Source organism: Mixophyes fleayi, chromosome 11 (genome assembly GCF_038048845.1).
Source record: "Mixophyes fleayi isolate aMixFle1 chromosome 11, aMixFle1.hap1, whole genome shotgun sequence".
NCBI lineage: Eukaryota > Metazoa > Chordata > Amphibia > Anura > Limnodynastidae > Mixophyes > Mixophyes fleayi.
Genome location: NC_134412.1, coordinates 28,314,421 through 28,339,261, shown reverse-complemented (window position 1 = coordinate 28,339,261; position 24,841 = coordinate 28,314,421). Strand labels below are relative to the sequence as shown.

The following is a 24,841-nucleotide window of genomic DNA, read 5'->3' as shown; positions in this document are numbered from 1 at the left end:
AAAGCTGATATTTTTGTGTTACATGAAAAAACAGTCAGTATTTAACTTATGTGCAAAACAGAAAACTAATTTTCACCCCTTGCATTGTAACATGGTTTTGTCCAGGAGACTTAAATAAGAAACTTCTTAATTTAAGTTCCTTAATGAATCAGGCCAATAATGATTAACAGTGAGCAGGTTAACCTCTAAGATTAGGATTTCCAGTGTATGACAGGGAGCCAGGGGAATTTCCACATATGCAGGACACATTTCAAATAAAAAATTTTTTTTTTTTTTTAAAACACACAGAACGAAGTCTTTCATCTCTGGACGGGAACAGAACACAAATTTCAATCTCAACAATCTATCTTATCTGCTTAGTAAGTTCTGTTCTGTTCTTACAGATAGGAGCGTGTTTTGAGCACTGCGTTCAGTTTATTTATTCAATGGTTCGCACACAAAGTACCCAACTTTTAGTCTGGGAAGAGTTGGAAAACGGTACAAATCTAGCAGTGACTGTGCTGTGAACTGTGGACATTTAGGAGATATGAGTTCATCTGGAGATGGGCTGTGGACTTTATGGTTAATTTATGGATTGGGAAGATTAGAGGACAGAATTTTAATTCCGGGGATGACTTGAGAACACTGACATCCAAAATCATGGCTCATTATTATAGAGGAGCTTTGCTTCAATGCACCTCTGGACTATTTTGACCCGCTACAATAAAAAATTCCTACAACTACTGAAATGTTACTGTAATCAGCTATGTATAGTAAATCATCATCATCATCATCTATTTATATAGCACCACTGATTCCGCAGCGCTGTACAGAGAACTCATTCACATGAGTCCCTGCCCCATTGGAGCTTACAGTCTAAATTCCCTAACATACACACAGACAGACAGACTAGGGTCAATTTTGATAGCAGCCAATTAACCTACCAGTATGTTTTTGGAGTGTGGGAGGAAACCGGAGCACCCGGAGGAAACCCAAACAAACACGGGGAGAACATATAAACTCCTCACAGATAAGCACATGGTCGGGAATTAAACTCAAGACCCCAGTGCTGTAAGGCAGAAGTGCTAACCACTTAGCCACCGTGCTGACAGTAAATGTTACCAGAGACCTCCTGTTTCCTGTGAGAGTCTCCTACTGCAGCACCCGATGGGCAATGCCAATAATTCAGACATCTGTGCCCATGTAGATCATCACACCACAATCTCATAGTGATATTTTGCATTAGAGCACAAGGATGCTTTAAAATATGATATAAAAAAACTTGTTTCCAACCCCTCTCACTTCTTTTCTGAGACAAGATGTAACTGCCTTATACAACGTGCAGAACTTTGTCTTTAGATGGAAACTGATAAATGACAAAAGGAAGTGTATGTGCAATAACAGATACCTAGAAATCTACGGTTTAGACACAAGTATACAACGCTGCATATATAACCACAGAGCTAAAAACACACATAGGAGGAAATTAAATGCGTGTTTGAGTGTCTCACATAATTTAATTTTGCTATTGTGAAAATAACACCCACAAAAGCAGCGCCCATTACCCTGATCTTCTCCCTTCTTGGCAGCCACCCAGCAAGTGTATGTGTTCTTGGTTTTAATATACAGGAGAAATGCAGAAAGGCGGAAGGTGGTGAATATTTGCACAGAACGACCTTATGTAGAGGACACACAGCTCTGTATAGAGAGGTCAGCGCAAAGTCTTTTGTTTTTCTCATCAAGAATGGGATGCCAGACTCCTGGAATCCACCTGTTTGCCTCGTGCACTGATTATTACAGAATGTGCTGAGAATAAAATAGAGAACTTGGGATTTGGGTTTGGAATGTTGAGAAACTACAGTTCCATCTATCTTTATAAACTGGATAGATAGGAAAGTGGGGCATCTGGTCATCTATGTCTTGATGCCATTGTTACAATCACATTTTGTGCTCTTATACACCTATGAACTTGCACTTGAGATACAGGCCCTGTCCACATTTTTCGGACGGCCAACTTTGATGATGATAATGAAATACATAGCTGTCAGTGAAGGCAAATCACCTATAAATGTGGATCACTTTATACAAGCAGCCTTTTTTTGTATTCTTGTTGTATTCTTTTTTGTCTGCTTAGCCACCCGTTGGTGACACATGGTCAAACAGCTGGCTAGACATGGCATCATGTTGTCACTTAGATTACTGCCTAATTCGACCACACGTGTAGCTAAATTGGACAGAATCTGGCTAATCAAAACAGCCCAAGTTGGTGCATTACTTCTAGCTTAAATGGAGGCCTGATTTTGATGTCAAACAAGCTGCAATATTGGGCAATCGTCTAACATTGCAGCATTTGTGGACAGCTGGTTTTCCATTCCCGAGTTAAAAACTTTTTGGGATGCTTTAGTCATTTAATAACTCTAAAGCCTATGAACTTGCCTAGTGTGGGTCACATACTGTATGTTAGAAATCCAAGCTCATGAGATGGTCTAATGGCCTAATGGTTAGCACTTCTGCCTCGCAGCACTGCGGTCATGAGTTCGATTCCCGACCATGGCCTTATCTGTGTGGAGTTTGTATGTTCTCCCTGTGTTTGCGTGGGTTTCCTCCCACACTCCAAAAATATACTAGTAGGTTAATTGGCTGCTATAAAAAAAAATTTACCCTAGTGTCTCCCTCTCTGTCTGTCTGTGTGTGAGTGTGTGTCTATATTAGGGAATTTAGACTGTAAGCTCCAAAGGGGCAGGGACTGATGTAAATGAGTTCTCTGTACAGCGCTGCGGAATTAGTGGCGCTATATAAATAAATGATGATGATAATGTTGAAAAATACCATCATGCAAAAGAAACTGCAGAACAGCCTATGGAAGAGCAAGGACACAAGACAGTAATCTGAGATGGCCAAGATTGGCCCACAGGCCTCTTGTACACACTACAGGTTTTTCACCCGAATATCGTGCCAATCCCACAATAAGTGACTGTTAGGTGACAAGGTCCGATATCGCACTAGTGTGTACGCTCCAACAATCCTGTTTTATCGTTCCAAAGCACATTGTATCGTATCATTTGATTTTATAAACGGAATAAAAATCTCTATAAACGATGAAATAATGTTGGGAAAATTCTGTAGTGTGTATGTACTCACAGCCAGCAGTGTAGGCAGATCTCTATAGAGTGTACAGAGTGAGGATCTTTTCAGCAGATGGTTATGACAGATGAAGAGCACAGATCTGAAGGTAAATCGTGTAAACTCATGTAAGTGTATACGCATGAATCGGCATGCAGGTAGGGACTTTCAGTGCTTGGTAAAATCGCTAAAGATATTGCGTCGGGAGAAAGATTCTGTAGTACGTACCTATCTTAACTTGCAACTGTATCTATCCTTGAGAGAGCCATTTATACTAGAGATGTTCACTGACCCGCGTGTTCTGGTTTTGGATTCGGATTAAGCTTGTGTTTCGGTTTTGGTTTTGGCAAAACCACCCTTACGTGTTTTGGTTTTGGATCCCGATGTTTTCTTAAAATCCCGATTTTTTTTTTGTTGCTAAAATCACATATTTTTGCTTTTCCCAAACCTACATTATTATTAACCTCAATAACACTAATTTCAAGTCATTTGCAGTCAATTTTGACCACCTCACAGGTCACAATATTATTTTCATACACTTTCAAACAAAGACTGCAGATTTAGGAGATCAAGCCTGACAGACCAATTATTTGTATTTCAGTAATGACAATTAGCAATGGAGCAATGGAGCTCTCCTCTTTCTATGTTACCTATGTAACACAGTACAATGTGACTGCAGATTTAGAAGACCAAGCCTGCCAGACCTATTATTTCTATTTTAGCAATGACAATTAACAATGAAGCAATGGAGCTCTCCTGAATGTCACTGTAGACTTTGAAGAACACTGCTACCCCTCCTCTTTCTATTCTACCTATGACGCTGCCCAACTGCACTAGAGACTGCCAAGAACTGTGCTACCCCTTCTGTGTCCCTCTGTGAAATGGCGCTGGATCGCCGTGGAGGACGATACTTATAGAATCCAAAGCTCGCGAGATCCGAGATTTGACGACATAATGATGACGCTTTGCCTTGTTTTCAAGTACTGAGCCATCTCGGCTCGGTACTTGGATCTGCTAAGTTCAGGTGTGTTCAGTTCTCGGGAAACCAAGCCTGAGCATCTCTAGTTTATACACATGCAATGGGAAAATGGGTAAAAACACATTTTTAAACATGTTTTAGTCTTGCACTTTTACCAATCTATCACACCTGTAGAATGCATTAACGCATGGCAAAAATGTTGTACCGCCTTCTAAAATTTTAAGTGCAGCAAAACTTTTTTAGAAAGCATTGGTGGGAACGATGCCCTAAAAATACATTCACCTTATTTCAGTGCAATCTTCAGGCGTTAGCGGATGAAAAGCTAAAAGCAGACAGGTGTGAGGAGCCTCGAGTGATCAGCCTGCAGTCCTATTTGCAAACACCCGCCTCCTCCTTCCACCTTTTTGCCTTGTACAGAAGAATGGAAAATAAAAGAAGTTAAAAGTTGGGAGGGGGCCACAGAGAGGGGGACACGTGTTTTCTCAACTCTCTGGTTTTTATTTCCACTTGGCAAGCAACGTTCCCAACAGAAACTTTCCAGTCTTAGCTTCCTGAGAGTTCAGGTCTAGAAAATGCCTCTTTCAGTATACCAACACATAATATTAAATCGAATTAAAGAAAAAAGGAAACAACTAACGCTAAATACTTATTACACTGTGTGACTCCTACCGAACGTGGATGGGTGACTTGTCTTATATTATGAAAGGTCTGTCACACAACGTGCACAGTCAGCAGCAATCTGCTGTGTAATGTCTCCCAGATCCACTGGCAACAGAAAGGTTCAAAATTCCCCTGCTCCGGCCGCAGAGAACACACTGCTTAGTTGAAGCGTTTTTTTTCTTTCCTTGTCTAAACAGTCTTCTGACTATTGATACTGCTTAATTTCAACTGTATTCCATCCACTGTACATATTCACCTAAGATGAACTCACATAAATTTACAACTTCTCCAAATGAACTGTCCCAGGTTCTTCAACTGTTGACACTGTCCAGGATCCAGGGATATTGTACGATACTCCACAGATTAAAACTTAAACTTTCTTTATATGACATATTTATAGTTGCTGTAAGTTGAGACACACACACACACACACACACACACACACACACACACACACACAAATCACAAAGCAGAGTGTCACCTACTGAATGAAATGACTGTTATAAACCAGCAACAACTAATAATATAACTGGAGCATTCTTACTTTTACACCAACCAGAAACAGGTATGGCAGATGGCTGATCTGACTGTGTCTGACCTATTTCTCCTTTTCAGTGGTGATTTACAACTACGTGGGACCCTGAGTGGTACTACAAGCAACGTGCATTTTTCATGCTTAATTATCTGGTAAAATAGTTACAATTCTTGTGTCTCTATGGAACTATTCTGAGATAGAATTTTCCTTAGAACGCACAGCAAGCTTGTCATACCAAGTGCTTTTTATGGAGCAAATGATGTATTCCTCAGTACTTAACAGTAAACAGTAAGAGTATCTTCATCAAGCTCCTAACCCAGGCTGACTTTATGCTTCTCTGGCTAACACTTGAGTTTGAATGTGGAAGTCTGCCTTAAAACTCTGGCAACAGAGCTAGCACTCTAATGTCCCCAATTATAATCCACATCTTCTCTTTTTCTTCGTGGTCACTTCCTTCCACACCGAAAGGAAAGTACAAACATATTTCGTCCAGTGCAATACTGTTTCCATGTATTTAGCAGTAGACGGGGCTACCTAAGCAAGAGATAGGTTACGCAGAATCCAACCTTTGCCAGCGATATTGGCAAATTGACCTGGCACTATATCCAAGAATGGTCTGATTAAAGCCAGATCATTATCCTGTCCGATGACATGCGGGCAGTCATAGTTTGACTACACTGGTCTAGTTATGCAAACCTCTGTAGGGTACCGCGAGAGGAAAAATCGGTTTAGTTAGATCCGTTTTGGTAATGGTGGGGCCCAATTGTTGGGATTGCTATAATGTTTTCCTTTTCCGAACTGGCTCTGCTTCAGCAAATTACTGACAAGTGGCCATTAGGTAAGTATCAGGATCCAACGACATCACATTCTTAAACTCTAATTCCTAAAGTGTGCCAGGGGTCTGGAAGATGTCTACAGCCAGAAGACTATTCTGTAAACATGTCATTCCATCAGATCTATGCCAGCGTGCTAATAAAGATCTAAGGGTTAGATTTACTAAGCTGCGGGTTTGAAAAAGTGGGGATGTTGCCTATAGCAACCAATCAGATTCTAGCTTTCATTTATTTAGTGCTTTCTACAAAATGACAACTAGAATCTGATTGGTTGCTATAGGCAATATCCCCACTTTTTCAAACCCGCAGCTTAGTAAATCTAGCTCTAAGACTGAGATATCCTTACTTGTCTAGAAAAATATTATTAATTGAAAGGAAGTGTTTCTATGTGTGACAAAACTTGACACATGGGTGAACTTGGGTGAACATGACACATGGGTGACCACAATAATGTAGAATCCAGTAGACAGTTGGTTAAGTCTAGGATCGAGTAAGATCTGTTATGAAGCCAAAGCAGATGTACCTCCACTGACATCAATAGAAATGACTCCCAAAAATTAGGTGCCAGAATTAATGTTTATTCCTATTAGCAATCTCATTTCTGGGATTTGTCCTAGCCTGACGTCTTAATAACAATCGATGCACAGTGCCAAGTACAAAATCACGCTGTTAAAATTCGGCACACCTCTAAATTCTCTAAATATTTTTTTCCTATGAACAACAATATTTTAAAATGTACAATCCTTGAAATTTCTAACAAAATCCATTCCATCGAAAATAAGTTTTCAAAAATATTATTATAATTTTATAATATTTTGTAAAAAATATTTGTTTTGATATTTAGTATTTATGAACAGACAGACATATTTAAGGGCTTATGTTAAGTTGAACGCATTCTGGTGTATAATATGCTTATTTTACTTCTGCACAAGCACTAGTTCACAGAATAGTGCTCAGATGTAAAAAAAAGTGTATTACACACAAGGGGCCTGAGTCATTATGGAGAGCCAAGCATAAAAAATTGAGTAATTTTGCACCTAGGCAAAACCATGTTGCATTGGAGGGGGATGTAAATTTAAAATGTGGGGACAGATTTATAGTTGGGGTAGGGCATGTCCTAGATCAACTTTAAATTTCAGTGTAAAAATAAAGCTTTCAAATATTTGTTCGCGACATGAAAAAACAGCCAGTATTTAACATGTGTGCAAAATAATAAACTAATTTGCACCCCTTGCATTGTAACATGGTTTGTCCCAGAGAACATTTACTCCTTTTTTCCCCTTACTTTCCTTAATAATTCAGGACCAAAAAGCGCAAATTGCAATCAACTTAACATGAACCCATTAGTGAGCACAACAGGTAGGTCTTGAATTTGGAACAACATTCCTAACAACATGTGAAAACACCTATATTTCATACTTGCCAACTTTCGGCAAGTGTATTCCGGAAGAGGGAAGTGACAAGAGGGCAGGATGGGGCGGGGCCGGCCAAACGCGTCATTTTGGCCCCGCCCCCATGACAAAACAGCATCTCTGTCAAGGGGCGGGGTCAAAATGACGCGATTCACAGCGAATTGCGTCATTTAGGCTAGGCTGGTTTGGGATGCAGAAGACTTGCCTGCTCTCCCAGGAGTCCGTGAGACCGACCCGAATTTCGGGAGTCTCCCGGACATTCCGGGAGAGTTGGCAAGTATGCTGTATTTGACATATGATTTAACAGTGTATAGGTAGCATAACGGCATTTGTATCATTAGTTTTAAATTGATAACACAATGCCACAGGGTCTAATACATTTTAACATGCTCAAAAGTAAAACACTGAACTCATTATTTGGGCAACATACCAAGAGGTTTTTTTTTCAATCTGACTGTATGATATATTTTAATATATGTAAACAAAAATATTAAAATCAATGCAACCACTTTCATAAAAATGGCTATAAGACAAAAAGAAGAAAAACTCTCCTGTTGATAGACGTTTTGACAATTTAACAGCGGCGGTGCTTTGTAGAAGGACATTAGTATCTAGCTAACACATTCCATTGTGTTTGGCTTATAAAATATTCAAAAGCATCCATCTACAATCTATTATTAATGGGCTTAAATGATGAACTGTTATACAAGACTTATATTTCTAGTTAATGAAAAACTGCGTCATCTTGACAGTAACAAGAGTGAGTGCATAGGAAATTCACAGGTTATGTATCAATCCAGGAATACTGTCAAAATTGTTGGCTATTGTTAAAATGTTACTATTGTAAGCTATTTCCTGTGCATGGAATTAAGAACAATTAGACAAAACCTTTGTAAAATGTCCATGTAAATTGCACAAAATATACTGTATTGTGAAATGCTGGTTTACACTTAATTAAGAAGATACATACTACAATATAGCAAATCCACACTGGGTCTATGGTTCACTAAATGTACAAAGCAGAGCAAATTATGCCACCTGCAGCTCCTTTGATTGGATGAAACTACATAGCCAATCAAATTACCGGTTATCTAAAGGACATAAGAACATTTCTTGTTTAATGTTTTGCTTTTAAACATTAAGAGGCTTATATACGGAGGGAAATATGTAAGAAAGAGAGGCGAATTTCCACATTTTCCTTCATATTTTTCTCCTCTGACTCTTTTGTCCAGGGGGAGTGCTATGGTAGAATTTATTATCACGATGTAGTGTATGCGCTGTTCCTTCCCCTCCTCTTTGTGGGAAAATCCTTCACCACAACAGAGGAGTAAGAGGACACCTCTGCTCTGTTTTTGTGGGAATACCATAGTAACGAGAGGAGAGATGTAAAGTTTGGGGTAGGCAATCTCCCAAAGCAGACATCTCTTTTTAAGCTTTATAGATGTTAGTTAGATTTTCAGATACCAAGGACCCTGTGTACTACTGTTTTTGGAGCAGAGCAGAACATTTGGTTATTCAATACAACTCAGCTCTGCTCCAAAAATAAAAGGGTGAGAGTGGCACACATGGCACAAGGATTAATCTCATTACCATGCGTGCATGCCCTAGCTCTGCCCCAATTATACCTTCAGGCACGCCCCTGGTGGACTGATTCGCAAAGCGACTAAGAGGAGATAATTATGGAGGAAAGAGTGGAAATGGGATACTCTTTACTCAATGTTTGCCCAAATACTTGGACCTCCAAAGTATTTAAAGTTAAGTATTTTTTTTATCACCAAAATAAGATGTGCCATTATAATTTATTACACCGCTGTGGGCGGTGCTAGTTAGAAATGAGTGCAATTGCATAAGTATCAAGTGTTACAGCAGAGCAGGCAATTTTGCAGAGGTGCAATTTCTTTATTTTGTGGAGTCTGTGAATAGACCGTCAATCCATCCTACTGAGTGGTGTGATTGGAGGAGGACTTGGGAGCATTTAAGGCCAAATTTCACCGGAAAAATATGCACATTTTTGCCGGCAAATGTAGAATGAGGCAAATATTTTAGTTATACAGTTTTGAAAATGTCACCTCTCCTTTGTGCTGATACATATAATCTGGCCATAACTGGAAAGCAGGGCTTTATTTGCCCCTTTAGCAAACACATTTAAAGTAAAGGAGGATCATGGAACGAGGAGTGAACATGACTTTTGATGTACGGTATGTAGTAAAATATATTCTTAAATTTGGCAAGTAGTGATGTCACATATCATCATCATCATCAATTTATATAGAGCCACTAACTCCGCAGCGCTGTACAGAGAACTCACTCACATCAGGCCCTGCCCCATTGGGGCTTATAGTCTAAATTCCCTGACACACACACACACAGACAGACACACAGACTAGGGTCAATTTGTTAGCAGCCAATTAACATATCAGTATGTTTTTGGATTGTGAGAGGAAACCGGAGCACCTGGAGGAAACCCACGCAAACACGGGGAGAACATACAAACTCCACACAGGAATTGGTCGGGAATTGAACTCATGACCCCATTGCTGTAAGGCAGAAGTGCTAACCACTGAGCCACCGTGCTAAGGACTCATTTTGAGCTTGTCGGTGAAGATAGCACATTCTCATACTAGTTTTAGCGTGTGGCAATGTATGGATGTTTTCAGGGGAGTGAAGGTTGAGGGGATCTATTGCTTCAGAAGCACTAGACACGCCCCAGGGGGGGTGGCATGCATTAATGTGACGTGACCATGACACCTTTATGAAGGTGCGCTGCAGCACTCACAGTCCTGAATATGTGACAGTACACTGTATGTAATGTAGCATAAGTGAAAAATAATTGCATTTTCATCGTCCATTTGTGAATGCTGCAATATATTTTCTGATATGAGCAATTCATTACGTTTCGTTGCCTCAGAAACCTAAGCATAACACCAGCAGAACAGCAATAAAATGGTCAAACAGCAAAACCAAAAGCTGAACACATCATTAAAACAATTTTGGCTATTTTAAGGCACAATGTGCCTCCCCACTATACGCCTCCGGGCCTGGAAGAGGCCTCTTTGGGCAACAAAGACCGCTCTTAGCACTGGAGCTTACTCACAAACCCCAGTTCAGTGTGACAGAAAGTTCTTTATCTCGCACTTCAGGCTCCACATTGTCTACTATCTGTACAGCAAAGAAGTAAAAAAATGTGTTGATTAATAAGAATGAGTAATACGAAATTTAAGGGAGCATTACGTGTGAGTTTGGTTAGATCTATTAATACTACACTGTCAACTAATGGACTACTGTGCTTACTTAATGACAAAGTGCACACATGATCTGTAACCCATTGTAGTAATTAGTGATATTGTGCATAGATATTGGGGCAGCACGGTGGCTCAGTGGTTAGCACTTCTACCTCACAGCACTGGGGCCATGAGTTTGATTTTCAACCATGGCCTTATCTGTGTGGAGTTTGTATGTTCTCCCTGTGTTTGCATGGGTTTCCTCTGGGTGCTTCGGTTTCCTCCCACACTCCAAAAACATACTAGTAGGTTAAATGGCTACAATCAAAATTGACCCTAGTCTCTCTGTCTGTATATGTTAGGGAATTTAGACTGTAAGCTCCAATAGGGCAGGGACTGATGTGAATGTGTTCTCTGTACAGCGCTGCAGAATTAGTGGCGCTATATAAATAATGATGGTGATGATGACAGGTGAGTCATAGTAACCAGTAACAGTAGAGCACACATGAGCTGTAACCCACAGCAATTAATGACATAATGTACAAATGAGTTGACATAGTGTAAACATGAGCTGTAACCCATGGTAACCAGTGGCTCATAGTGCACACATGACATGCAACCCACAGTATTTAGTGACATAATGGACACATGATCTTTTTTCTGGCATTGTGGCTACTTCCAGGCCCATGTTTGAGGCACCGAAAACTCCACTACGTACAATCTGAGTTAGCAGTAGGGAGAGGAGCACTGGAACCAGGAAGCCTTCAGGACAGCCTTCGGTTTAGAGGCACACTGCATCCCAAAGCACTATATAGTTTGATGGAAGACATGGTTGATGATTTTAGGCTAAGTGACTACTCTCCTGGGCCACTATTTGCATCTTAGAAAGTTAGGTAACACTACTGCAATGCCACAAGTGATATTAACAACATACACCCATGTCAATGTGCTTCAAAAGGAATCAATTATTTATTTTTCGCCCCTGCGCCCGTATTACTTTACTCTAAATAAATCTGTGGTCCTGTCACTATGACTTAACATGTTATAATTCACTAACATATCCCAAGTGTCCTCACCCATGCTAAACATTTGAAAGATACAATTATATCGCCAGTGGCCTACTACCTACCTACTGTACCTCTTTCAATATTGCCAATTTATTCAAAAGAAAGTGAGAAGACAGATTCAGCAGGTATATTAGTAGTCAAAAACCCTGCTACCGTAGCATTGGGGAGAGAAATAAGTGCATTCTAAACATTATTTACTGTGTTTTAAAAATGTATGTATACATTTAGAAAATTATAACATAAATGCCAACTCTCCCGGAATATCCAGGAGACTCCCGGATCACTGGGAGTTCCTGGCTAGTAATGATAGTAAAGTGGTGGGGGCGGGGCTTCTGCTGTGATTCACGTGTCATCGTGGCCCCGCCTCCATCTGTAATAGGCTAGCAATGGTGATGATCGATTATGGGGCGAGGCCTAGTTACGCGTTCCACCAAGCCCCGCCCCTACGCACCCTCTTCCCCCAGACAAGTTGGCAAGTATGATGTATTTGATAAACACAAGTGCCCTTTATACAGCATAAACATTAATGACAACTGAAAAAGATTTAAATTCAAAATTTGAGAATATTATTAAGCACAATACTTACATATAATAATATTGTGCCTTTTAGCTTTTAACTGTTAGAGGATGAATATAATCCTGAATACCTATAGCTTCAGCACAATGTGGAATAGAAACACAAAGGGCGTCTGTACATTTATTTAGCCAGTTTATCAATGTATTTCTGGATTTTCTCAACTCCTCGTCTTCCAAGTAGCTGTTCTGTAGCACATTTACTTTGGACCTGTAAAGCAAGTTCTGCACAATCTCATCTTCTAACCATTGTTCATTAAACAGACCTTTTCAAACTCAGACAAATGTTCCAGACAAATGTTTAAAGTGAAGACTCACTTGAGGGCTATAAATCTTCAGCTATGAACAAATGTAAAAGCCATGTTTCTCAGCGGTGGTTTCACAAGTTCCCACAAGTTCCGCTTCCTTTAATGTTCATCGTGATCAAAGAAAAACACTTGTCGCAGCAATACACTTTCGGATGGATTTAAATACAATTTACCAACATTGCACCAAATTTGTGGAAAATGTTTACCAAGGGGTGTAATTATTCTACCACAAGGAATGCTGATTGTACCCTAGAAAAGCTATACTTCATATTAAGTTTTAGACATCAGTTATCCACATTTGTCTACATTTCCTGTACATTTATAATAGTCATGATACCTTTTCAATCCACCACTATGCAACCTAGGCAGTTGCTCAAGGTGCCAGTGGTTAGGGCGCTGAATGAGTGACATAAAGTCTCTTATCCAGTGATTTTAGTGCCCGCCGCGCACCCACACGGAATGCGAGCGCTGAAATGTGAAGTTGTTGCTCCTCTATGTCATACTTGCCTACTCTCCCAGATTCCCGGAAGAGTAGGCAAACCTCCCAGATTTGCCGAAATTCACTGCATTGAATGTCGGGGGCGGGGCTTAATGGCACAATCACATCCTTAAGCTCCACCCCCATAACATTCCAGGATGATGCCTACTCTTCTAGGAGTCCGGAAGGACTCCCCGAAATTCAGGAGCCTCTGGGAGAGTAGGCAAGTATGAGTGTAGCGCTTGGCTATGATGTCACAGCCAGGCGCCACACTTGCAGCCTGAGAAGCATGGATAACGTCCCAACTCCCACCTGCCAAGGTAAGAAGCAGCGGTAGTGGGGGTGTCATTTCTGATTGGGGGGAGGGGGAATGTCACCAACAGTTTACACATACTTGCCTACTCTCCCTGAAATTTCCAGGAGGCTCCTGAATGTCGGGGAGTCCTCACCGGACTCCCGGAAGAGTAGGCAACCCTCCCGGATTCTAAAAAACGCCGAAATTCACAACATTGAATACCGGGGTCATTAAGTCCCGCCCCCACTATTCAATGCAGTGAATTTAAGCAATTTATAGTGGGGGCATAGCTATTGTGACACAAAGATGTCGTCACGCCCCTTCCTACCCCTGTCACATGACCTGTCCTCCCGGAGGACAGAGTCACAAAGTAGGCAACTATGAGTTTACAACTGTAAGCCTATCCCATGCTACCTGTCTTCTAACTCATCGTAATAAACCAACTCATTGCCCTGCTCTCTATCTCTCACAGATGCAGAGATGAACACTTTTTTACACCCCTCTTGGAATTCTTTTATAGACAGTATATAAAAGAAACATGCATTTTATTTAAATACATTTCTTTAAAATAATGTGAATATATGATACTTAATGAAAACAAGACAAACGTTAAGATAACTACTTTAATATTGTAACCTAAAAACATTTTTGAAACTGATTTAAATGTACTAATGACGGAAGCAGTACAGTTTCAGATGTGTGCAAAACTACAACTAAAATTATTTTACTTTAGGGGGTTATTTTAAAGCCGTTCTACAAAAATAAAGTGAATAAAACCTTATTCATACAGGGTATCTATTGCAAATTTAACAAATGGCTTAAGACAGGATGTTTGCAAAAACATCCCCTTTTCCTGATGCAAAATCTGATACTACTAAAAAGATAAACACTTCAGTTTTCTATATTTGGATATAGTGTTAGATATTGTGTGTTTGGATGTCATCTTTAGGCTCTTGTCCAACAAGCCTGTGACATCCCACACCCTTGCGCCAATACCTGGATTACATTATACAGGCGTTGGGTCGGCCCATTGCCGTTTTAAAAGCAGCGTTTTCAGTAGGGCCATTACCGGTGACATCATTTCTTAATGTACATGGTTTGGAAAAGTCGCATTTTGGCTGTGGGGAGAAATAAAGCTGCCGGAAAAAGTGGCTGCCAGTAATATGGTAAGTCCATATTTTCACCTTGTCGCTGTGACACTCATCACTATTTTTTGGTCGTTGAAAACATTGTCGGCATAGTCTGTGGGTATGATATGACTACCACCCATTTGGATGGTGGTTTTGATGGTGGTTTTAACCAAACCACCGGCGGTTTAGCTGTTTTCAAGCCGCCACACATAGCTAGTCATTTACATCGCAGCCTCAAACCGCCCTATTATAGATGCGGCGGTTTGCACCACTAAACCGTCACCAAACTCGAATCTTAGTAAATCTAGCCCTTGGAGAATATACACCACAAGTGTAAAAAGTGGAGTTGATGCCTATAGCAACCAATAAGATTCTAGGGGGCGTAATCAATTGTTCCTCCGGCCGCCGGAAAAACGAGCGCTCTAAAACTATTACCGTTTATACGGTAATTACTTGCTGAATTTCATCTCGCAGCGAGTAAACTACCGTATTAACGGTTTTCGCGCGCAATATTACCGTATAAACGGTAATAGTTTTAGAGCGCTCGTTTTTCCGGCGGCCGGAGGAACAATTGAATACACCCCCTAGCTGTCATTTATTTAAAGCATTCTACAAAATGACAGCTGGAATTTGATTGGTTGCTATAGGCAACATCTCCACTTTTTCAAACCCGCAGTTTAGTAAATATACCCCACAGTCTCTTTCTACGGGTAAATCACCCTCATATAACAATATTTATACAGAGAAGGATTCAGTAGCATCCTAGGAGTTCCAGGTAGAGATAATCGCTCCTTACTTGTCATTGTCGGCCATCCATACATCCAAAACCGCTGGCTTTCTAGCTTGGTTACAGCCAGAGATATAAAGCCATTAGTAGTTGCACAGAAGAATGCCCATGTGCACAAAAGGTGGAGGCCAGAAATCTACCATACAAGACATGTGTTGGGCAGTGTAAATAAAGGAAGCACCACAACCACTAACTGCATCTGCGTTCTACTGTAGACATCATTATTCTGACTACTGCATCGCTCCTAGTTCATCAATACAGGTCTGGGATGGATTATGGCATCTTCAAAAAAAGGAACAGGAAGTTGCACCAGTTATTCTCAATATTCCAGAAAGAAAAATGGAAAAGAGACGTCATACTTAGTTGAATAAAGCCGATTCATGATCTGTAACTGTGCATGAAATCTGTGTATGTAAAAATAGTAAATAAAAACGAGCTTTCACAACGAGGCTTTAGTCTGATGTCTGTATGTTAGTGCAGTGTACTTCCTCATCCTATTGCAGTATATGTTCCTACTTATGGTGTTCTGTTTCTAGTTGTCTGTTCTACAGCAGAAATGCTGCATAGACCATTTTGGCTCTGCATTAATAATCATACAGAAAGACCTCAAAAATGTTATACTCATACTTGCCAACTCTCCCGCATTGTCCGGGAGACTCCCGCATTTTGCGAGAGTCTCCCGGACGAGTGTGGCAATCTCCCTGATAGGAAGGGGGAAAAATTTAGTTTAAACGCCGCGATTCACCCGGAATCGCGGCGTTTAGCCCCGCCCCCACTGTAAAATGACGCGATTTGCGTCATTCCGTCACGGGGGCGGGGCCAAAATGACGCGATTTCGCAGCCCCGCCCCCTGCACGCCCACGTCCCAGCCGGCATCTCCCGGAAGAAAAAAAAAAAATGTTGGCAAGTATGGTTATACTGCCTAAAGGAAATGCAAGTAAGTAATCTGATCCTAATATTAAAATGTGTTATCACGACTTATTAATACATACAGTATATAACTTTCCAAGACTGTATTATTATATTAACTTTTCTAGATTATATGATTAAATACCATTTCATATGAAAGTTTCGGCCATTTTCTTGGCCTGTCGCAACCCATTGTTCAATTGTTTTCATGTAATTTCTGCTAATTGCTATGCTGTTAGCTGCACGTTTAAGATATTCTTATAAAATGTAATAAATAAGGAAATTGGGAACTTGTAAATATTAGTAGTATTAAAACATGATTCGTAATTAATATAGTAGTACTACACAGTAGACTTAAATGCCCCCCCCCCCACTCTGATCCAGCCCCATAGACAAATCCCCCCCCCCCCTCCTCACCTGTAGTGCTGTAATCTGTTTTGGGGGTGTAACATCATATTTTTATGTTTGGTTGGTGTTGTTCAAGTCCATTATTTGGTTTGAGAATATATATAAAATACACTTGCTCGCTTGGTGGTAAATTTATCAAGCTGTGGGTGTGAAAAAGTGGAGATGTTGCCTATAGCAACCAATCAGATTCTAGCTGTCATCTGTTTAGTACATTCTACAAAATGACAGCTAGAATCTGATTGGTTGCTACAGGCAACATCTCCACTTTTTCAACCCAGAGCTTGATAAATTTACCCCTTGGCCTCATTAACCAAGCGCGAAACATCGGAGGATCAACGCAAAACTGGCTTTGGATGTTCCGTGCACCTTGATTTGCAAAACAGCACCTAGATTTCTGCTAAACCGCATATGTTAGAGGAACAATATGGTCTTCCAGACTGGTCCTATACTTTTAATGGGACCCACTTTGCACTTTCATGTTTGGTGAAGAATTTTATCTGATCCGCCCTTTCAGTAAGACAATAAAAAAAGCTTTATACACAGATAAATGACACGTAATAAAAAAAAAGTCCAGATGTCTCCTCACTCTGAAGATTAATTTAAGCCATAAAGAAGACTAAACCCAGCAACGTTTTAAGAGAAAAGCGAAAAAGGTTTATTTAATGAAAGGGGTGATAGGAGGTTAGAATTTGATGTACACGTTTACATTTTTGCATAGTATACTTTTTCATATTTTTGTGCCTCAACATTTAGCTTGCGGAACCGTCTCCTGAGGTTTCTGTACCATGACACGCTCTGCAGCAATATCAGCCAATTGGTCTGATTGTGCAAAGTGAATAAACCATCCCAGACATCCCAAATTAGGTGTGACGATTTGAGGACCCTGTACCGCCACCCCGATCAGGACAGCTTAGTCTCATTCATTGCTGCTCTGAGAAGCGATGAATGGGTGCGCACAGGGAGGAGAGTACAGGACAGCCTAGCACTACAAAAGCGCTAGGCACGCCCCCTGGGTGGGTCTGTGATGTGGCCACGCCCCCTGTCACGATTACGTATACCCAAATCTTGGGAGGTATGAGAGTATGTGGGTCCAAAACATGCTGGATAATAATCTCAAATTGATGAAATTATCAACGGGGTGTGATCAGAAGATGACCCCTATAGACCTTGCATGTAGCCAATTTGATTGATTGTTCAGTTGATTATTTGGTTACTGTTATTGATATTAAACTGCAAGACAAACATTCAGACCTGAAAATGACTGCTGGGAGTCGTTGTTGTTGCCACATATTCCCCTGGCTCATTAAAAGACTCTGATGCCTATTAGACTTAATTGACTGTGGCTTGGGGTTTAAGGGTTTGGTTGTAATTGTGATATTACCGTGTGATCATAACGCAAGTGACTGCACATGGCCTGATAGGTCATAGAGAGCTGCTGTTATAGAGGGTTGATTGCGGAAGTGTTATGCGGTAGCAAGATTCATAATTGAAGGACACGATCACCAGGACAACCTGATCCTATAACAATGCAGCTCAATCCTCCTTCACTGCGTTGTACAAATCAGCAGGGAGACAACATTCTATACATATTTAGTGACAAATAAATACTTTTGAAGTATATTAGATATATGTCAATATCCACAGATGAGTGCATTGCTCTATACAAGATTGGTTTCAATGTTCATTTGACAACATCAAGCCAAAAAACATAAATGAGGCTGGGGTTATATGGATTGTTTTGACCCACGATTCATCACATGTAACCATTGGTAATGAACATGTAAGATCAGTCTCTCAATAATATAACACACAGCATCTTATGGGCCCACCTGCTCTGTCTTACAACTGGCGCACGTTATTAAAGCTTGGTAGCCCTAACACAACCAACCAATAGTTGTTAATAAACCTACAAAATTTAACGAACCATTCACCAGGTTCTAGAATCCCATTTTACTTTTTCACGGCGTAACGCTTTTTGCACTATGCAGGTACAAGGAATGGTGTTCTGCTGTGGCCCCATTTGCCTAGGAGAACACTTACATAATAGCCCAACTTGGCTTCTATGTTGAGCTGCGTAAGGCACTATGCGTTCTCCTGGGCAGCTGGCTCATAGATCACAGTTCCCTGCATCACCACCTCTATGCATAGAGCATAAAGCAGTGTTAATTGGGATCCAAGTCAGGTTACTATACAAGCGAAACTGGGGCAGAACACCATTTATTTTGTAAATGCATAATGCACTGTGCAATGTATAAACATAGTGGGAATCCAGATCCTAGTGACCGGTTCTCTCTAAAGTCTAAGGGCTAGATTTACTAAGCTGCGGGTTTGAAAAAGTGGGGATGTTGCCTGTAGCAACCAATCAGATTCTAGCTGTCATTTTGTAGAAGGTACTAAATAAATGAAAGCTAGAATCTGATTGGTTGCTATAGGCAACATCCCCACTTTTTCAAACCCGCGGCTTAGTAAATCTAGCCCTAAAGGTAGAAATGTACAAGTGAATTTGTTTTAAAGAACAAACATGGAACTATGTGGTAATATGAGTTGCAAAACAAGATTGCGGCATTTGCGGAGGTGCAGACGTTTGCAGCAGCAGAGGAGAGGAGGTGGGTGGAGGTGGGCAAACTAACCGCATTACTAAGCATGGAATAGGCACATTATTCATGGTAAGTTTTCTGGAGTGCAAACACGAGATTTCATTTTTAGGGTAATTTCTTCTCCTTAAAAGCACTTTTTTATTTTTTGCACCAGCCTAAAAAAAAGAAAGAGACAATGGGGTATATTTACTAAACTGCGGTTTTGAGAAAGTGGAGATGTTGTCTATAGCAACCAATCAGGTTCTAGCTGTCATTTTGTAGATTGTACTAAATAAATGACAGCTAGAATCTGATTGGTTGCTATAGGCAACATCTCCACTTTTTCAAACCCGCAGTTTAGTAAATCCAGCCCAATGTCTTCATCTTCACTTCAGTGGAGAATCGCAATTCAATGTACAATCCTTATTCATGGTTCATTTGTGCCATAAATAATAATCATCATCAATAACATTTATTTATATAGCGCAACGGAATTTGCGCTTTACAATTAATGAGACTAAACACAGCAGAATTTTAGAGGAAAATCTGAAGTGGTTGCAGGCTGGACTTTTTATGTGTCAGTTATACTTTTGCACAGTGCGCCGCTTGAGAATTTTGCACCTTCCATCAACCCTAGGTGCACTTCTAAGCTATAACATACTTGCCAACTTTTGCAGCCAGCCGTCCGGGAGGGGGCTCCATCTTGGGGGCGTGGCCACGTGAATCGCGCCGATAGCCCATGCCCCCTGTCAATCTTAGCCCATTTCAGCCTGTCGGTGGGTGGGGGCGGGCCAGGATGACACGTTTAGCCCCGCCCCCACCCGCTTCACATACGAGGTGAGCTGGACCTGGGATGTTGTCCTGCTCTCCCGGGAGTCCGGAAAAACTCCTAAAAATTTGGGATGAGGTCCAGTGAAGGCAGTCAGTTTCTTCCTCAGTGATGCTACTAGTTCTTAGTCAATAGTCTGCTGCCAAAATGGCTGCTTCTACTGTATGTAGATAACAGGCATAAGTGACTTAATCAGTATGACATTACCTGACTTCCCACACAAGGCACTTATGTGCAATATGAAGTTAGTGTGTTAACTGGACAGATTATATGGATGCACAATTCACTCTTTTCCCTTCCAATTTTAATAACTATTAGACAATATCAGAAAATATGTAGAACAAATCTCCAAACATAACTCTGACAGGAATCCAGCATGTATAAACGCCCTCTTTACAATTACTCCACTTCTGCCACAATACCATGCGTGCTCATACATAAATCAGAAACATATGACTCACATCATGCACAATCATCTAAAATTCCTTGTATTAGGGCATGAATCACGAATTATAGCTGTTACTTTTAAAAGTAAACTTTTCCACAACATCTGGTTTGAATCAGTTCTCCTAGCAACCTTGACTCTAGAGAAATGTCACAATTGTAGAATAATGCGTTGGAATAACTCAAACTATAAGACAGTGCTGGTGACTTTGGATGACAAACGCTTAACCCATGAATAACACTGCTAATATATTATAATTGGATTCAAAGCGGCAATCACATTGTTTCTTCAGGCTGCTAGTAACGATTTACAATTCAGCTTAGTGTCATGGACTTCCATGGCAACCACAGCCACATGATGTAGTGAGCAGAGGCGCTTTGAAACACCCCACTGAGCTCTGTCTGCTCTGTGTAATGTATAATCCTTCCCTTTCTTTTTCCCCTCTGCCTTCACATGACACGCTGAGAGCTGTGAGCCTGTGTCTGTGTAGCAGATTGACTGTGGCTGATATATTTCGTATCCTCCAGAGAGGATTTAAAAAAGGAGATAATGATTTGCAGAAGGACAGCTAAGAAAAATGACCATCAGATGCATTCTTAAAGGGTACTTGACTTTCTATATAAAGAAAAAAGTCTTCTATGCAGGATTGCTGCTTTAAAATGGATGCCACTTGTACCGTGATGACTAAAGCGGAATGGATCAGAAGAAAAAGCATCCCTCATAATTGAAGTTCAGACATTTTTCAACATGACTAAGTTTGAAGTGAAAAATCTAGTTACACCCCTAATAAGCATCCATGTCCTTCTCTAATCAATTTAATTCTTGTCCTGCTATAGGGGTGTAATATATCACGGAACAATTGTCCCAGAGATCCAAAATGGGATACACTGGCCTGTATTGTCAAAAAAAGTGGGGCCGTCTCTAAAGCCTAAATTTAAATGTATCCATCACCAACACAACGTGGAGGCAGCCATTTTGGGGTCTGAGACTATGTTAATTCTATACATTCACTAGAAATTAATGGTATTACCAGGGGAGGGCTGGCAAATTTTAGCCTGGGGGGGGGGGCAAGATTCAACGCAGAGGCCTATTAGTGGCCCAGTGACCAAGCCCAAGGTAGCCCACTATGGGACCGGCCCTGGGGGGCAGATGCCCCCCCCCCCCCCCCAACAGCCCAGCCTGCCCCTCTGTATTACTGAGACCTTAGTATTGCTTCAGAAAATATAATGGCCTCCTCCACTGTGAATAGGACAGAGGTACACCTCAAGGGCATGTTTGATCTTTGAAACTTCAGCAATTCAGTCAGACAACATATGTGATATTAATCACTATCTTCTTCAAAAGACAGTGAGTGATATCACATCTGTTAGTTGTTTAATAAGTTGAAGACTTTCCCCCCTTACAGAGAGAGGCACAAATGTAGAAAATAATCTCCTGCTAAGCAATCTGAAAAATAGCAACTCAGGGTGCCTCGTGCCTCAGTTAAGTCTCTCGTGCCTTGGTAGCCTGCGTTATTGAATGTGATGTGTACATTTAAAAAGAACAAACAAAATCTGAATTCTTTGGGTAGTGCCTGGAGAATGCACAATATGGATAGATGGTAATCAAGTATGAAAAAATGAACGGCTCACCCTAATTACTACAGATAGATGAGTGTCTCACTGGGAAACCTGTGGGTAGGCATATGAACGGCTACTTTCCACTACACATTAGTCATCTGTAGAGACTATACATGTTTTCTTCTAACTACTTTAACATCTGTGACACAATGAACATTTAGCAATTGAACGCGTTCTGTAGAAATTCTGCATGAATCTCTTAGGAGACAGACCTCTCATTCGCTCTCTTACAAGTCATTTCCAGGTATGTCTCACAGATGACTACAGAGGAAGTGTGTACACCTACTGGTTTGGTTTCATCTCACAGGGATGTTTATCTCGGTATATGGACACTTCTCCTTTTAATATAAAAGTAAAGGAAACCTACAGATCTTACCTACAACCCCTATAGTATACCGTTAAGTGGTAATTCAGCAAAGAGTGTATAGTTGTAGATGTGTTAGACCTGGTCTTAACCTCATGTATGAAACTCCGATTGTCCTATAGATTATAAGCTTGCGAGCAGGGCCCTCTTACCTCTCTGTCTGTATTAGCCAGTATTGTTTTATTACTGTGTATGTTCCGAAATTGTGAAGCACTACTGAATATGCTGGCACTACAGGGGCGGACCTAAACTTTATTTATTTATTTTATTTATTTATTTTTTATTTTTTTTTGGGGGGGGAGGCGATTTTGCATAATCATGCCCCTCCTTTACTCTGATTGGCTGGCCCCTGTTTGGCCCCATCCACGATTTGCCCCACCCCCTCCCTGTTTTGATCGGCGTCTAGGACCCATTTTAAAGGAAGGCTTTCTGCTGCTAGAGGGGTGATTTCCCCGATCGGCCCCCCCTACCCCCCAGATCCGCCACTGTGGTGCTATATAATCAAATGATGATGATGATGTCATGTAAAGGTACATAGAACATAATAATATGTTTGTCTGACCAGGGGTTATCCAACCAATTTAATAAATCTACATGGAAAGCGTTTGACAGGTCTGCAGACCCATGTTTCCATACAGCCCACCTGTCTCCCTGATTCACTCTGATAAACCGCTATTGCTAGGTTCCACTTATAGTCTCACAATGTTGTCCATCCTCTACACTGTACTATGTTGCCTACACAATTCAATATCACTGCTAAAAAAAAGTATTTGCTAAAAAAAAATCCTTGTTTATGCAACACACATCGAGTAGTATTATTTCAATGGTGAAAAGTTGTATTATCTCTTTCTCTTTGTTTTTCTTTTTCTATTTAGCATACAATAAAACCATGTGTCTCTCTGTGAAAACGCTCACAACTAGCACAGCTTCCTGAAGCGCAGATGGACTTATAGTTTCTGCATATCTACTTAATTCAGGAAGGAAGCTGTACATTAAGCAGTTATTTAGCAAGAGGTTACTCCATACAAACCAAAGCAGATTTTAATATAATATTATAATACAGAGGTTGGTTCTCAGTTCTGATACAGCTCATGGTTACTCTCTTGACTGATTTACCGTTATCTCCGCAGGAACCCACACAAATTGTGAATATCTGCCAGGCATATGTTATCAGTACATTCTATAACTCAGGAAACCATTTAAATAATGAATACATCTGCATGCACTTACTAGTCCACACACACACACACTCACATCCTCACTTACTGGTTGTGTATAATACATGTCACAAATCTTGGTCTGTGGGGGGTTTTAGGAGCAGATTTGCAAAAGCCCCCCTAAGTGACAGACCCATAGCTCTCCTCTCTGTGCCTTACTATCTAGATATTTGCATGATTATTACAAACCACCAGGCACAGTGATAAAGACACCTCAAAATCAAACAAAAACATATATATAATGTATACAAACAAAAAGTAATTCTACCTGTGTTAGTGAAGTCGTTTCTGTGCAATATGTTTTAACTTTCACTTGACATCATTTCTGTATAATAATAATAATAATAATAATAATAATAATAATATTATTATTATAATAATAATAATAATAAATAATATTCATACACTGCTCGGAATATTACAGAATTGCCCCCATGAATGAGGTTAACACACATTACACAAGACACACTTGGGCAGTGGTAGTAAAGTCCTTTGACTTGAGTAAAGATATTGCATCATTTACTGTGCAGGAATCACACTGTAAACTATTATTTACTCACCAGAGTATAATAACCTTCCTGGTAACACAACAGGTAATTGAGAAGGGATAAATTTCAACAATGAAGCAGCTGCCTCTGTCTCGGGTCTCTGTTAAACTTTGAGACTTCTCCCTCTGTGTTCACTCATTCACAGGAGCAGACCTGCCCCTTCCAAATGTCACTGGTTGCCTCCGGCTGCCTCCCCAATAGGGAGGGGGATATGCAAAACGGGGGGTGTCTGCTGTGACCGAATACTGCTTAGTTTCCATCAGTTTCCTTTAAGGTGGTTTGTTTTACAAGCGGTTCAGCATGATTGTCACATGTTCTGAGCCTACAGAAAGCGCAATGTGACTCCTACACTGGAAGATCGCGCGTCCATTCCTTTAGGGAGTTAATGTATCAATCTGCGGTTTTTGCAATTCGCAGTTAATCGAAACCGCACATTGATACATTTTACCCCCCTATAATCTCAGTTTAATGGAACATAGCAGACAAATAGATGGAGGGCTACAAGTGTTATGCTATAATGGCAAAGACCAGAAAGCAAGAAGGTGC

At 40.6% G+C, this 24,841-nt stretch overlaps 1 protein-coding gene across 1 annotated transcript in view; it reads right to left on the bottom strand.

Moving 5' to 3' along the window:
* The window catches only part of LOC142107600 (leukocyte antigen CD37-like), a 73,520-nt gene extending 49,088 nt beyond the window's left edge, over window positions 1-24,432 (bottom strand). Inside the window, exon 1 of the mRNA XM_075191120.1 lies at window positions 24,308-24,432. The gene's annotated coding sequence lies outside the window, so the exon portion shown is untranslated. The remainder of the gene's footprint in view (window positions 1-24,307) is intronic.
* Between the last annotated feature and the right edge of the window lie 409 nt (window positions 24,433-24,841).